This window comes from Megalopta genalis, chromosome 7 (genome assembly GCF_051020955.1).
Source record: "Megalopta genalis isolate 19385.01 chromosome 7, iyMegGena1_principal, whole genome shotgun sequence".
Taxonomy (NCBI): Eukaryota; Metazoa; Arthropoda; class Insecta; order Hymenoptera; family Halictidae; genus Megalopta; species Megalopta genalis.
The window spans coordinates 10,745,357-10,762,363 of NC_135019.1; positions in this window are offsets into that span (position 1 = coordinate 10,745,357).

Below are 17,007 nucleotides of genomic sequence, written 5' to 3' on the forward strand. Positions count from 1 at the left end.
CGAATGAAAAAGATTCAAAGCAATGCGCAAATGTCAGACCTTATGAGAATTATGCAAATATTTGGTAATATAAGTCTTAGAAAGTAGTGTAAAAATTGATTGTGCCGAAGCTATGGAATCCAAGCAGTTTTGCCATTGGATGATTTTTGTCGATGAAAGTCTGACAATCGCGCACTGCATTGAACCTTCGAATGATACCAATAAATATCGAAAAAGATGCTGATTCTAGGTAGTTAAGTGTCATCCCGTAAACCCAAACCGTTTTATTATCAAAATTCATGATATCGATATTATAGAGCAAAAGATTTGGCAAGTTTAGTAATATCGGTGCTTATAAGATGGCGCTTAAGTGGAAGGACTGTCAGCGTGGAATCGGAGGTAGATGCGAGCTTGCGTTATAATACAGATTCCCAATAGATTACTATAATACATAAATATATATACTAAAATACATCAAGTGATAATGTGATGTGATATAATAAGAGAACGTAAATAAGAATGGCAGGTCTGACAACCATCTACTGATAACAAAGGGGAATGTAAAAGGGAAAAATTATTTCCCTATCACTTTAATAAACCTAACCTAAACCTAGTTGCAAGATTGGATTGTGGTTATGTTGGATGCATATTCGCACATCGGCAGTTGCGACTCTATATACCTCTACGTATATGTCATTTTCCTATTCATGTAAGTACCCCTCTAGTTTGATTTTTCGGACGCATAGGAACGATTAGTAGTTACAAACAGTTACAAAATTTAAATTTGTAACTAACGACCAACAAACGCCTCGGGTACCTCGGGAACGCTACCCCCCGTACTCGATTACGGACCACACCCATGAGCGAGCCCCTGAGAAACCACCGATCGGAGGAACACCAATTTCAACAATTTGCGAACGAAAACTGGTACGGAGTCAAGACATAAAATATAAATCCACACACTTTTATTTAAAAATCATGCAATACAATTGTTACAATCTTATACCCTACTTTACAATATCAAAGAGAATTTTATTGAGAATTGATAGCAGCTATTAGCTCGCTATCATCCTCGACTCAAAACTCATTGCAATTCGCAATATTTTTTGAACCGAAGATGACACCGATTGCCCGGGTCTCACCGCGAGGAGGTTGCTGCTTTAGAGACCCGAAAGGGAGTCAGAGCGAAGTCGGAATTCGCTATGGCTCCCTTACTTACAACGACGACTTATTTAAACTAACACACACGCTCGCCAGCTAGCTAGCACACACCCACACTCAATCACACGTTTGCATATGTCAAGTACTTTTGTGGACCAAAGTGGATCAAAGAAGAAGTCTCTGAGCCACGGGGACCAAAATGAATCAGTGCAGAAGACAGTGATTCTTTCAAAGTGAGAAACAAGTGCGAGTCAGTGCAGAAGGCACTGACACGAGGGTGACGCGACGCGTACAATGCTCGCACAAGTCTGGAGCCGCGCAGATCTCGATGACCGGCGCGATCACATGAGGAATGATGATCCAAAGTTGGATCATCCCACAATGAGTCGGATTTCTCGCCCTGCGCCCCGCCCCCAAGAGAGAGCTAAGGACGGCTTACATTGCGAATGTGCGAAGCGAGAGCCTCCCCAGAAGGAAGGTCCGCGTTCGAATCACCACGCCGCATGGTCACTCGTCGAACATCGAGATGTGTCCGGACTTACCCAAGAGTTTGCGCAAGCAATGCCACCACAGCTCTCTGCTGTGGCGGAATAAATAACGAGACGTGAAAAAGTGAAGCTTGGGCAATAGTACTCGACATATGCGAACTTAGCGACTCGGGTACCTCGGGGACGCTACCCCCCGTGCCCCCCACGGGCGCTCCCGTGGGTCGGAGGCCCCTGAGCGATCTTAACCCCTAGTCGTACCATTTTCTTTAAATTTATGGTGACTAGAAGTTTCCTGATTGTAATAATGTCTCAGAAGGAGAAGAAAATTTTTTAATTATTGTGAGACTACATTTCATTGAACAAGTAAATATAGTAATGAAAAGAAGAGAAATTTAGACGAAATTGAACAAATAAAATAATGTTCATTCTTAAGAAAAATCTTTATTCAAAACTAGACTCGTTAAAGTACGGCAAGAGGTTAAGAATCTTAATCTAAGCCACACACACACACACACACACATATCAACTAACTCGCATGCACTTAATAACTAAGGCGAATCCATCGGCGGATGATAATCCCACGGCGGATGATAATCCCTCGGTGGATGATAATCTCTGTAATGAACCTGACATGATTGAATTCAAGTTAGTTTGAATACAAGGCGAAATAGGAAACCTAAGACCAGCACACGAGTGCCAAGCTAACCCGCACACGAGTGCAATTTGTGGGTAAATGGAGGAAACGAAATTATAGAGAATTTGGAAAATTTTGGCGAAAATATGAAACCTAAGACGCATCCCACGGCGGATGATAATATCTGTAATGAACCTGAAACCATTGAATTAAAGTTAGTCTGAATTCAAGTCGATATAGAAAACCTAAGACCAGCACACGAGTACCAAGTTAACCAGCACACGAGTGCCAAGCTAACCCGCACTCGAGTGCAATTAATGAGAAAATGTGGAGAAAATGAAATTTAACAAACTTAAATTAAGAAAACTAACAACCTATAAGCGCCTCGGGCATCTCGGGGTCGCTACCCCCCGTACTCACTTGCGGGCGCCACCCGCAAGCGAGCCCCTGAGGGACCTCCGATCGGAGGAATACCAATATCAACAATTTTCGGATGAAACATTATTTCCAGCCCTGACTTGAAATATAAATCCACACACTTTTACAATCAACACTATTTTGCAATATAAAGTTTGCAGCTATTTGCTCGGTATCACCCCCGACTCAAAAAATATTGCCATGGGCAACATTTTCTAGGTCGATGATGTTACCGATTGCCCGGGTCTCACCGCGAGGAGGTTGCTGCTTTAGAGACCCGAAAGGGAGTCTGAGCGAAGTCGGAATTCGCTATGGCTCCCTTTCTTACAACGACGACTTATAAACTAACACACACGCTCGCCAGCTAGCTAGCACACACCCACACTCACTCACACGTTTGCATATGTCAAGTATTTTTGCGGACCAAAGTGGATCAAAGAAGAAGTCTCCGATCCACGGAGACCAAGATGAATCAGTGCAGAAGGCAGTGATTCTTTCAAAGTGAGAAACAAGTGCGAGTCAGTGCAGAAGGCACTGACTCGAGGGTGACGCGTCGCGTACAATGCTCGCACAAGTCTGGAGCCTCGCAGATCTCGATGACCGGCGCGATCACATGAGGAATGATGATCCAAAGTTGGATCATCCCACAATGAGTCGGATTTCTCGCCCTGCGCCCCGCCCCCAAGAGAGAGCTAAGGACGGCTTACATTGCGAATGTGCGAAGCGAGAGCCTCCCCAGAAGGAAGGTCCGCGTTCGAATCACCACGCCGCATGGTCACTCATCGAACATCGAGATGTGTCCGGAATTACCCAAGAGTTTGCGCAAGCAATGCCACCACAGCTCTCTGCTGTGGCGGAATAAATAACGAGACGTGAAAAAGTGAAGCTTGGGCAATAGTACTCGACATATGCGAACTTAGCGACTCGGGTACCTCGGGGACGCTACCCCCCGTGCCCCCCACGAGCGCTCCCGTGGGTCGGGGGCCCCTGAGGGAACTTAACCCCTTGCCGTATCCTTTACATTTATAATAACTAGAAATTTCTCGATTGTAATAATTTCTCGGAAGGAGAGGAACATTTGTATTTATTGTGAGACTATATTTTTTGAACAATTAAATATTGTGGTGAGAAGAAGAGAAATTTTGAAGAACCTGAGAGAGAAAGAAAGTAATAATATTCATTCTTCAGAGAAATCGTTATCAAAAGCTAGATTCGTTAAAGCACGGCAAGAGGTTAAAAATCTTAAACTAAGACGCACGCACTTATTAACTAAGACGCATCCCACGGCGGATGATAATCTATATAATGAACCTGAAACCATTAAATTCAAGTTAGTATGAATACAAGGTTAAATAGGAAACCTAAGACCAGCACAGGAGTGCCAAGCTAACCCGCACACGAGTGCAATTTTTGAAGAAATGGAGGAAATGAAATTTTACAAAATTAATTTCAGAACCCTAACAACCTACAAGCGCCTCGGGTACCTCGGGGACGCTAACCCCCGTACTCACTTGCGGGCCCCTCCCGCAAGCGAGCCCCTGAGGGATCTCCGATCGGAGGAATTATAATTTCAACAATTTTCAAACGCGAAACTTTATTTCGAGCTCCAACTTAAAGTGTAAATTCACACACTTTTACAATACAAAGATTGCAGCTATTTGCTCGGTATCATCCTTGACCCAGGAATTCATTGCAATTCGCAACATTTCCTGAACCGAGGATGATACTGATTGCCCGGGTCTCACCGCGAGGAGGTTGCTGCTTTAGAGACCCGAAAGGGAGTCAGAACGAAGCCGGAATTCGCTATGGCTCCCTTTCTTACAACGACGACTTATGAAACTAAGACACTCACACGCTTGCTAGCTAGCTATCACACACTTATGCACACTCACTCGATCGTATATGTCAAGTACTATCGCGGACAAAAGTGGATCAAAGAAGAAGTCTCTGATCCACGGGGACCAAAATGAATCAGTGCAGAAGGCAGTGATTCATTCAAAGTGAGAAACAAGTGCGAGTCAGTGCAGAAGGCACTGACACGAGGGTGACGCGACGCCTACAATGCTCGCACAAGTCTGGAGCCGCGCAGATCTCGATGCTCGCCGTTTTCACATGAGGAATAATGATCCAAAGTTGGATCATCCCACAATGGGTCGGATTTCTCGCCCTGCGCCCCGCCCCCAAGAGAGAGCTAAGGACGGCTTACATTGCGAATGTGCGAAGCGAGAGCCTCCCCAGAAGGAAGGTCCGCGTTCGAATCACCACGCCGCATGGTCACTCGTCGAACATCGAGATGTGTCCGGACTTACCCAAGAGTTTGCGCAAGCAAGGCCACCACAGCTCTCTGCTGTGGCGGAGTCAACTACGAGACGCGAAAAAGTGAAGCTAAGGCAATAGTACTCGATATATGCGAAATTGGCGACTCGGGTATCTCGGGGACGCTACCCCCCGTGCCCCCCACGAGCGCTCCCGTGGGTCGGTGGCCCCTGAGGGATCTTAACCCCTTGCCGTACCATTTCCTTTACATTTGTAATAACTGGATGTTTCTCAATTGAAATAATTTCTCGAAAGGAGAAGAAAATTTGAATTTATTCCGAGACTACTATTCGTGAACAATTAAATATTGTGGTGAGATGAAGAGAAATTTAGACGAAGTTGAAAAAACAAAATAATAGTCATTCTTAAGAGAAATCTTTATTATAAGCTAGACCCGTTAAAACGCGGCAAGAGGTTAAGATTCTTAAACTAAGACGCACCCACTTATTAACTAAGACGCATCCCACGGCGGATGATAATCTCTGTAATGTACCGAAAATGATTGAGAATAGTTAGACAGAATACAAAAAGGGTACCAGGAATAAATAGAAAACCTAAGACCAGCACACGAGTACCAAGCTAGCCCGCACACGAGTGCAAAGCTAAACCGCACACGAGTGCCAAACTAACCAGCACACGAGTGCCACGCAAACTAGCACACGGGTGCCAAGCTAACCCGCACTCGAGTGCATTTTTTGAGAGAATGGAGAAAATGAAATTTAACAAACTTAAATTAAGAAAACTAACAACCTATAAGCGCCTCGGGCATCTCGGGGACGCTACCCCCCGTACTCACTTACGGGCCCCACCCGCAAGCGAGCCCCTGAGGGACCTCCGATCGGAGGAATACCAATATCAACAATTTTCGAGCACTGGACTGGAACTATAAATCCACACACTTTTACAATACACACTATTTTACAATAAAAAGTTTGCAGCTATTTGCTCGGTATCATCCCCGACTCAGCAATTCATTGCAATTCGCAACATTTCCTGAACCGAGAATGATACCGATTGCCCGAGTCTCACCGCGAGGAGGTTGCTGCTTTAGAGACCCGAAAGGGAGTCAGAGCGAAGCCGGAATTCGCTATGTCTCCCTTTCTTACAACGACGACTTATAAACTAACACACACGCTCGCCAGCGAGCTAGCACACACCCACACTCACTCACACGTTCGCATATGTCAAGTACTTTTGCGGACCAAAGTGGATCAAAGAAGAAGACTCCGATCCACGGGGACCAAAATGAATCAATGCAGAAGGCAGTGATTCTTTCAAAGTGAGAAACAATTGCGAGTCAGTGCAGAAGGCGCTCACTCGAGGGTGACGCGACGCGTACAATGCTCGCACAAGTCTGGAGCCGCGCAGATCTCGATGACCGGCGCGATCACATGAGGAATGATGATCCAAAGTTGGATCATCCCACAATGGATCGGATTTCTCGCCCTGCGCCCCGCCCCCAAGAGAGAGCTAAGGACGGCTTACATTGCGAATGTGCGAAGCGAGAGCCTCCCCAGAAGGAAGGTCCGCGTTCGAATCACCACGCCGCATGGTCACTCGTCGAACATCGAGACGAGTCCGGACTTACCCAAGGGTTTGCGCAAGCAAGGCCACCACAGCTTTCTGCTGTGGCGGAGTCAAAAACGAGACGCGAAAAAGTAAAGCTAAGGCAATACTACTGGACATATGCGAACTTAGCGACTCGGGTACCTCGGGGACGCTAACCCCCGTACTCACTTGCGGGCCCCTCCCGCAAGCGAGCCCCTGAGGGACCTCCGATCGGAGGAATTATAATTTCAACAATTTTCAAACGGAACTTTATTTCGAGCTCCAACTTAAAGTGTAAATTCACACACTTTTACAATACACGCTTTGTTATAATACAAAGATTGCAGCTATTTGCTTGGTATCATCCTTGTCCCAGGAATTCATTGCAATTCGCAACATTTCCTGAACCGAGGATGATACTGATTGCCCGGATCTCACTGCGAGGAGGTTGCTGCTTTAGAGACCCGAAAGGGAGTCAGAACGAAGCCGGAATTCGCTATGGCTCCCTTTCTAACAACGACGACTTATAAACTAACACACACGCTCGCCAGCTAGCTAGCACACACCCACACACTCACTCGTTCGCATATGTTAAGTACTTTTGCGGACCAAAGTGGATCAAAGAAGAAGACTCCGATCCACGGGGATCAAAATGAATCAGTTCAGAAGGCAGTGATTCTTTCAAAGTGAGAAACAATTGCGAGTCAGTGCAGAAGGCACTCACTCGAGGATGACGCGACGCGTACAATGCTTGCACAAGACCAGAGCCTCACAAATCTCGATGACCGGCGCGATCACATGAGGAGTGACGATCCAAAGTCGGATCCTCCCACACATTGGGATGCCATTTCTCGCCCTGCGACCTAAAACTAAGTTAGGCCGCCTTACCCGTCTGAATCGGCACTAGGCGAGAGCCTACACAGGTAAACCTGTGTGACCATTTCTCGCCCAACACCCCGCCCCTCATAGGAGCTAAGGACGGATTACTGGCCGAACAGCGACCAGGGAAGAGCCTTCACGCCGCATGATCACTCGCCGAACATCGAGAAGTGTTCGTACCTACCCAAGAGATTGCGCAAGCAAGGCCGCCACAGCTTTCTGCTGTGGCGGAGTCAAAGACGAGACGTGAAAACATAAAGCTAAGACAATAATACTGGACATATGCGAAATTAGCGGCTCGGGTACCTCGGGGACGCTACCCCCCGTGCCCCCCACGGGCGCTCCCGTGGGTCGGGGGCCCCTGAGGGAACTTAACCCCTTGCCGCACCATTTTCTTTAAATATATAATGACTAGAAATATACCGATTATAATTATTTCTCAGAAGGAGAAGAAAATTTCTAATTATTGTGAGACTACATTTCATTGAACAAGTAAATATTGTAGTGAAAAGAAGAGAAGTTTAGACGAAATTGGAAGAATAAAATAATGTTCATTCTTAAGAAAAATCTTTAGTAAAAGCTAGTCCCGTTAAAGTACGGCAAGAGGTTAAGAATCTTAAACTAAGCCACACACACACATATCAACTAACTCGCACGCACTTATTAACTAAGACGTATCCCTCGGCGGATGAAAACCCCTCGGCGGATGATAATCCCACGGCGGATGATAATATCTGTAATGAACCTGAAAAGATTGAATTCTAGTTAGTATCAATACAAAATAGGTAACAATTCGAATTAGGAAACCTAAGACCAGCACACGAGTGCCAAACTAACCAGCACACGAGTGCCAATCTAACCAGCACACGAGTGCCAAGCTAACCCGCACTCGAGTGCAATTAATGAGAAAATGTGGAGAAAATGAAATTTAACAAACTTAAATTAAGAAAACTAACAACCTATAAGAGCCTCGGGCATCTCGGGGACGCTACCCCCCGTACTCACTTTGCGGGCCCCACCCCCAAGCGAGCCCCTGAGGGACCTCCGATCGGAGGAATACCAATATCAACAATTTTCGATCAGAACATTATTTCGAGCACTGGACTGGAACTATAAATCCACACACTTTTACAATGCACACTATTTTACAATAAAAAGTTTGCAGCTATTTGCTCGGTATCATCCCCGACTCAAAAAACATTGCCATGGGCAACATTTTCTAGGTCGAAGATGTTACCGATTGCCCGGGTCTCACCGCGAGGAGGTTGCTGCTTTAGAGACCCGAAAGGGAGTCAGAACGAAGCCGGAATTCGCTATGGCTCCCTTTCTTACAACGACGACTTATGAAACTAAAACACTCACACGCTTGCTAGCTAGCTATCACACATTTATGCACACTCACTCGATAGTATATGCCAAGTACTATCGCGGACAAAAGTGGATCAAAGAAGAAGTCTCTGACCCATGGGGATCAAAACGAATCAGAGCAGAAGGCTATGATTCTTTTAAAGTGAGAAACAATTGCGAATCAGTGCAGAAGGCACTGACTCGAGGGTGACGCGACGCGTACAATGCTCGCACAAGTCTGGTGCCTCGCAGATCTCGATGACCGGCGCGATCACATGAGGAATGATGATCCAAAGTTGGATCATCCCACAATGAGTCGGATTTCTCGCCCTGCGCCCCGCCCCCAAGAGAGAGCTAAGGACGGCTTACATTGCGAATGTGCGAAGCGAGAGCCTCCCCAGAAGGAAGGTCCGCGTTCGAATCACCACGCCGCATGGTCACTCGTCGAACATCGAGATGTGTCCGGACTTACCCAAGAGTTTGCGCAAGCAAGGCCACCACAGCTCTCTGCTGTGGCGGAGTAAATAACGAGACGTGAAAAAGTGAAGCTAGGGCAATAGTACTCGACATATGCGAACTTAGCGACTCGGGTACCTCGGGGACGCTACCCCCCGTGCCCCCCACGAGCGCTCCCGTGGGTCGGGGACCCCTGAGGGAACTTAACCCCTTGCCGTACCATTTCCTTTACATTTATAATAACTAGAAATTTCTCGATTGTAATAATTTCTCGGAAGGAGAGGAACATTTGTATTTATTGTGAGACTATATCTTTTGAACAATTAAATATTGTGGTGAGAAGAAGAGAAATTTTGAAGAACCTGAAAGAAAGTAATAATATTCATTCTTCAGAGAAATCGTTATCAAAAGCTAGATTCGTTAAAGCACGGTAAGAGGTTAAAAATCTTAAACTAAGACGCACGCACTTATTAACTAAGACGCATCCCACGGCGGATGATAATCTATATAATGAACCTGAAACCATTAAATTCAAGTTAGTATGAATACAAGGTTAAATAGGAAACCTAAGACCAGCACAGGATTGCCAAGCTAACCCGCACACGAGTGCAACTTTTGAGGAAATGGAGAAAATGAAATTTTACAAAATTAATTTCAGACCCCTAACAACCTACAAGCGCCTCGGGTACCTCGGGGACGCTACCCCCCGTACTCACTTGCGGGCCTCTCCCGCAAGCGAGCTCCTGAGGGACCACCGATCGGAGGAATTATAATTTCAACAATTTTCAAACGAAACTTTATTTCGAGCTTTAACTTAAAGTGTAAATTCACACACTTTTACAATACAAAGATTGCAGCTATTTGCTCGGTATCATCCTTGACCCAGGAATTCATTGCAATTCGCAACATTTCCTGAACCGAGGATGATACTGATTGCCCGGATCTCACCGCGAGGAGGTTGCTGCTTTAGAGACCCGAAAGGGAGTCAGAACGAAGCCGGAATTCGCTATGACTCCCTTTCTTACAACGACGACTTATGAAACTAAAACACTCACACGCTTGCTAGCTAGCTATCACACACTTATGCACACTCACTCGATAGTATATGCCAAGTACTATCGCGGACAAAAGTGGATCAAAGAAGAAGTCTCTGACCCATGGGGATCAAAACGAATCAGAGCAGAAGGCTATGATTCTTTTAAAGTGAGAAACAATTGCGAATCAGTGCAGAAGGCACTGACTCGAGGGTGACGCGACGCGTACAATGCTCGCACAAGTCTGGTGCCTCGCAGATCTCGATGACCGGCGCGATCACATGAGGAATGATGATCCAAAGTTGGATCATCCCACAATGAGTCGGATTTCTCGCCCTGCGCCCCGCCCCCAAGAGAGAGCTAAGGACGGCTTACATTGCGAATGTGCGAAGCGAGAGCCTCCCCAGAAGGAAGGTCCGCGTTCGAATCACCACACCGCATGGTCACTCGTCGAACATCGAGATGTGTCCGGACTTACCCAAGAGTTTGCGCAAGCAAGGCCACCACAGCTCTCTGCTGTGGCGGAGTAAATAACGAGACGTGAAAAAGTGAAGCTAGGGCAATAGTACTCGACATATGCGAACTTAGCGACTCGGGTACCTCGGGGACGCTACCCCCCGTGCCCCCCACGGGCGCTCCCGTGGGTCGGAGGCCCCTGAGCGATCTTAACCCCTAGTCGTACCATTTTCTTTAAATTTATGGTGACTAGAAGTTTCCTGATTGTAATAATTTCTCAGAAGAAGAAGAAAATTTTTTAATTATTGTGAGACTACATTTCATTGAACAAGTAAATATAGTAATGAAAAGAAGAGAAATTTAGACGAAATTGAACGAATAAAATAATGTTCATTCTTAAGAAAAATCTTTATTCAAAACTAGACTCGTTAAAGTACGGCAAGAGGTTAAGAATCTTAATCTAAGCCACACACACACATATCAACTAACTCGCATGCACTTAATAACGAAGGCGAATCCATCGGCAGATGATAATCCCACGGCGGATGATAATCCCTCGGCGGATGATAATCTCTGTAATGAGCCTGACATGATTGAATTCAAGTTAGTTTGAATACAATGAATAGTGCAATTTGTGGGTAAATGGAGGAAACGAAATTATAGAGAATTTGGAAAATTTTGGCGAAAATATGAAACCTAAGACGCATCCCACGGCGAATGATAATATCTGTAATGAACCTGAAACCATTGAATTAAAATTAGTCTGAATTCAAGTCGATATAGAAAACCTAAGACCAGCACACGAGTACCAAGTTAATCAACACACGAATGCCAAGCTAACCCGCACTCGAGTGCAATTAATGAGAAAATGTGGAGAAAATGAAATTTAACAAACTTAAATTAAGAAAACTAACAACCTATAAGCGCCTCGGGCATCTCGGGGTCGCTACCCCCCGTACTCACTTGCGGGCCCCACCCGCAAGCGAGCTCCTGAGGGACCTCCGATCGAAGGAATACCAATATCAACAATTTTCGGATGAAACATTATTTCCAGCCCTGACTTGAAATATAAATCCACACACTTTTACAATCAACACGATTTTGCAATATAAAGTTTGCAGCTATTTGCTCGGTATCACCCCCGACTCAAAAAATATTGCCATGGGCAACATTTTCTAGGTCGATGATGTTACCGATTGCCCGGGTCTCACCGCGAGGAGGTTGCTGCTTTAGAGACCCGAAAGGGAGTCTGAGCGAAGTCGGAATTCGCTATGGCTCCCTTTCTTACAACGACGACTTATAAACTAACACACACGCTCGCCAGCTAGCTAGCACACACCCACACTCACTCACACGTTTGCATATGTCAAGTACTTTTGCGGACCAAAGTGGATCAAAGAAGAAGTCTCCGATCCACGGAGATCAAGATGAATCAGTGCAGAAGGCAGTGATTCTTTCAAAGTGAGAAACAAGTGCGAGTCAGTGCAGAAGGCACTGACTCGAGGGTGACGCGACGCGTACAATGCTCGCACAAGTCTGGAGCCTCGCAGATCTCGATGACCGGCGCGATCACATGAGGAATGATGATCCAAAGTTGGATCATCCCACAATGAGTCGGACTTCTCGCCCTGCGCCCCGCCCCCAAGAGAGAGCTAAGGACGGCTTACATTGCGAATGTGCGAAGCGAGAGCCTCCCCAGAAGGAAGGTCCGCGTTCGAATCATCACGCCTCATGGTCACTCGTCGAACATCGAGATGTGTCCGGACTTACCCAAGAGTTTGCGCAAGCAAGGCCACCACAGCTCTCTGCTGTGGCGGAGTAAATAACGAGACGTGAAAAAGTGAAGCTAGGGCAATAGTACTCGACATATGCGAACTTAGCGACTCGGGTACCTCGGGGACGCTACCCCCCGTGCCCCCCACGAGCGCTCCCGTGGGTCGGGGGCCCCTGAGGGAACTTAACCCCTTGCCGTACCATTTCCTTTACATTTATAATAACTAGAAATTTCTCGATTGTAATAATTTCTCGGAAGGAGAGGAACATTTGTATTTATTGTGAGACTATATTTTTTGAACAATTAAATATTGTGGTGAGAAGAAGAGAAATTTTGAAGAACCTGAAAGAAAGTAATAATATTCATTCTTCAGAGAAATCGTTATCAAAAGCTAGATTCGTTAAAGCACGGCAAGAGGTTAAAAATCTTAAACTAAGACGCACGCACTTATTAACTAAGACGCATCCCACGGCGGATGATAATCTATATAATGAACCTGAAACCATTAAATTCAAGTTAGTATGAATACAAGGTTAAATAGGAAACCTAAGACCAGCACAGGATTGCCAAGCTAACCCGCACACGAGTGCAATTTTTGAGGAAATGGAGAAAATGAAATTTTACAAAATTAATTTCAGAACCCTAACAACCTACAAGCGCCTCGGGTACCTCGGGGACGCTAACCCCCGTACTCACTTGCGGGCCCCTCCCGCAAGCGAGCCCCTGAGGGATCTCCGATCGGAGGAATTATAATTTCAACAATTTTCAAACGGAACTTTATTTCGAGCTCCAACTTAAAGTGTAAATTCACACACTTTTACAATACACACTTTGTTACAATACAAAGATTGCAGCTATTTGCTCGGTATCATCCCCGCCTCAAAAAATATTGCCATGGGCAACATTTTCTAGGTCGAAGATGTTACCGATTGCCCGGGTCTCACCGCGAGGAGGTTGCTGCTTTAGAGACCCGAAAGGGAGTCAGAACGAAGCCGGAATTCGCTATGGCTCCCTTTCTTACAACGACGACTTATGAAACTAAAACACTCACACGCTTGCTAGCTAGCTATCACACATTTATGCACACTCACTCGATAGTATATGCCAAGTACTATCGCGGACAAAAGTGGATCAAAGAAGAAGTCTCTGACCCATGGGGATCAAAACGAATCAGAGCAGAAGGCTATGATTCTTTTAAAGTGAGAAACAATTGCGAATCAGTGCAGAAGGCACTGACTCGAGGGTGACGCGACGCGTACAATGCTCGCACAAGTCTGGTGCCTCGCAGATCTCGATGGCCGGCGCGATCACATGAGGAATGATGATCCAAAGTTGGATCATCCCACAATGAGTCGGATTTCTCGCCCTGCGCCCCGCCCCCAAGAGAGAGCTAAGGACGGCTTACATTGCGAATGTGCGAAGCGAGAGCCTCCCCAGAAGGAAGGTCCGCGTTCGAATCACCACGCCGCATGGTCACTCGTCGAACATCGAGATGTGTCCGGACTTACCCAAGAGTTTGCGCAAGCAAGGCCACCACAGCTCTCTGCTGTGGCGGAGTAAATAACGAGACGTGAAAAAGTGAAGCTAGGGCAATAGTACTCGACATATGCGAACTTAGCGACTCGGGTACCTCGGGGACGCTACCCCCCGTGCCCCCCACGAGCGCTCCCGTGGGTCGGGGGCCCCTGAGGGATCTTAACCCCTTGCCGTACCATTTCCTTTACATTTATAATAACTAGAAATTTCTCGATTGTAATAATTTCTCGGAAGGAGAGGAACATTTGTATTTATTGTGAGACTATATCTTTTGAACAATTAAATATTGTGGTGAGAAGAAGAGAAATTTTGAAGAACCTGAAAGAAAGTAATAATATTCATTCTTCAGAGAAATCGTTATCAAAAGCTAGATTCGTTAAAGCACGGCAAGAGGTTAAAAATCTTAAACTAAGACGCACGCACTTATTAACTAAGACGCATCCCACGGCGGATAACAATCTATATAATGAACCTGTAACCATTAAATTCAAGTTAGTATGAATAGAAGGTTAAATAGGAAACCTAAGACCAGCACAGTAGTGCCATGCTAACCCGCACACGAGTGCAATTTTTGAAGAAATGGAGAAAATGAAATTTTACAAAATTAATTTCAGAACCCTAACAACCTACAAGCGCCTCGGGTACCTCGGGGACGCTAACCCCCGTACTCACTTGCGGGCCCCTCCCACAAGCGAGCCCCTGAGGGATCTCCGATCGGAGGAATTATAATTTCAACAATTTTCAAACGGAACTTTATTTCGAGCTCCAACTTAAAGTGTAAATTCACACACTTTTACAATACACACTTTGTTACAATACAAAGATTGCAGCTATTTGCTCGGTATCATCCCCGACTCAAAAAATATTGCCATGGGCAACATTTTCTAGGTCGATGATGTTACCGATTGCCCGGGTCTCACCGCGAGGAGGTTGCTGCTTTAGAGACCCGAAAGGGAGTCAGAACGAAGCCGGAATTCGCTACGGCTCCCTTTCTTATAACGACGACTTATGAAACTAAAACACTCACACGCTTGCTAGCTATCTATCACACACTTATGCACACTCACTCGATCGTATATGTCAAGTACTATCGCGGACAAAAGTGGATCAAAGAAGAAGTCTCTGATTCATGGGGATCAAAACGAATCAGAGCAGAAGGCTATGATTCTTTTAAAGTGAGAAACAATTGCGAGTCAGTGCAGGAGGCACTGCGATTTTAATCACTCGATAATTAAATTCAAACGAAAAACGCGAGTCATCGAAAAGAAAACATCCTAACTAAGTATGAGATAGAATTCGCACTGTACTCGAAAAGTTGAGAAACTACTGGTAAAATAAGAGCATGCGACTTACATTTCGATGCGATGTTGGTTCTGGAATTTGTAGTAGGTGGAAGCAAACGAAAGTAGGAGCGGAGTAGCAATAGCAGCAGCAAAGACAGCAGTAGGAGAGAGGAACACACATTTCAGATTCTAATCGAAAATATTAATTTCCATTTGGAAAAGATTTAGAAATTATTGGAAACCACTTGGAAATTCGCGTTGAAATTAGACTGCAGCCCCCGACGTCAGCCGATCGTCCTAGCCAGCGCCCGAAGCCGCCCGACGCCAGCCGATCGTCCCAGCCAGCGGCCGACACCAGCCGATCGTCCTAGCCGGCGCACGACGCCAGCCAAATGGTCCTAGCCAGTGCATGACGTCAGCGAACCATTCTAGCAGCCGCCGGCCAGCGGCCGACGTCAGTCGATCGGCCTAATAGCGTCGCAATTCGCAATGTTTATATCGCGACACTCACGTACGCACGCACACGTACATCGTGTGGGGTAAACGCCCGGGAGCTGCGAACCGATCGGCTACGTAATTTCGAAGGTCGCTCCGAAAGCATTAAACTTCGGCTACAATAATTATAAGAATTTCTTTTCCTAATGAAACCACACCTAGCACTCTCTTTCCTGTTTTACTATCTAATGTTTAAACAAAATTAACGAACATAATAATGGGACACCTTGTTTATTAACCCTTTGCACTCGAGTGGTGGCTCTGAAGCACCACTAAAATTGTTGTATTACGTTCCAAGATAATTTTTATATTAACAAAGTTTAGATTTTAAAAAAATTGCTAAAAGTGTAACTGTTGTTACGAGTCACCGCAAGACTCAATTTCATATGCACAGAATACACACACTTCGTCTCATACATCTTAATAATTTAATTTATTACAATTACACGCATTAAATTTCCTTTAAAATTATATCATATCTTAATTCGTAACAATTTAATATATTATAACTTCACGCACTAATTTTCCTTTAAAATTATATTATATCTTATAATTCTTAAGAATTTAATTTATTATAATTACAATTTTGGAAGAGCTTACTTGAAATGCGACTGGTTCCCTCAGTAGCCAAGTTCCGACTAATTGAGCAGCGACTTCGCGCGTCACGACGTTCGTCGCGTTTTGTCGTGTTCTGTCGTGTTCTGTCGCGTTCCCTACGAGTGCGTCCTTTCGAATTTCTTCGTTTCGTTCAACCAGCGTCCGACGCCAGCCGATCGTCCTGGCCAGCGTCCGACGCCAGCCGATCGTCCTGGCGTTTATATCGCGACACTCACGTACGCACGCACACGTACATCGTGTGGGATAAACGCCCGGGAGCTGCGAAACCGATCGGCTACGTAATTTCGAAGGTCTCAATTTCATATGCACAGAATACACTTTGTCATACAAAATGGAAATACTATAAGTCAGAAAAATTAGCTTAGATTTACAGTTAAAATGGCTTCGAGAGCAAAGAATTAATCACCACAAATATAATACAAATAACCACAATACAATAAGTACGATCAACAGCTTTTCAACTTCTTCCGATTTTTATTCCAACATTTATTGGTGCCATTTTCTTAGGCATAGAGTTGCACAGTTCATTAATATTACATTTACGGAGCTGAAAAACCAGCTGTTTTCTATTAGTTTATAAAAGTAA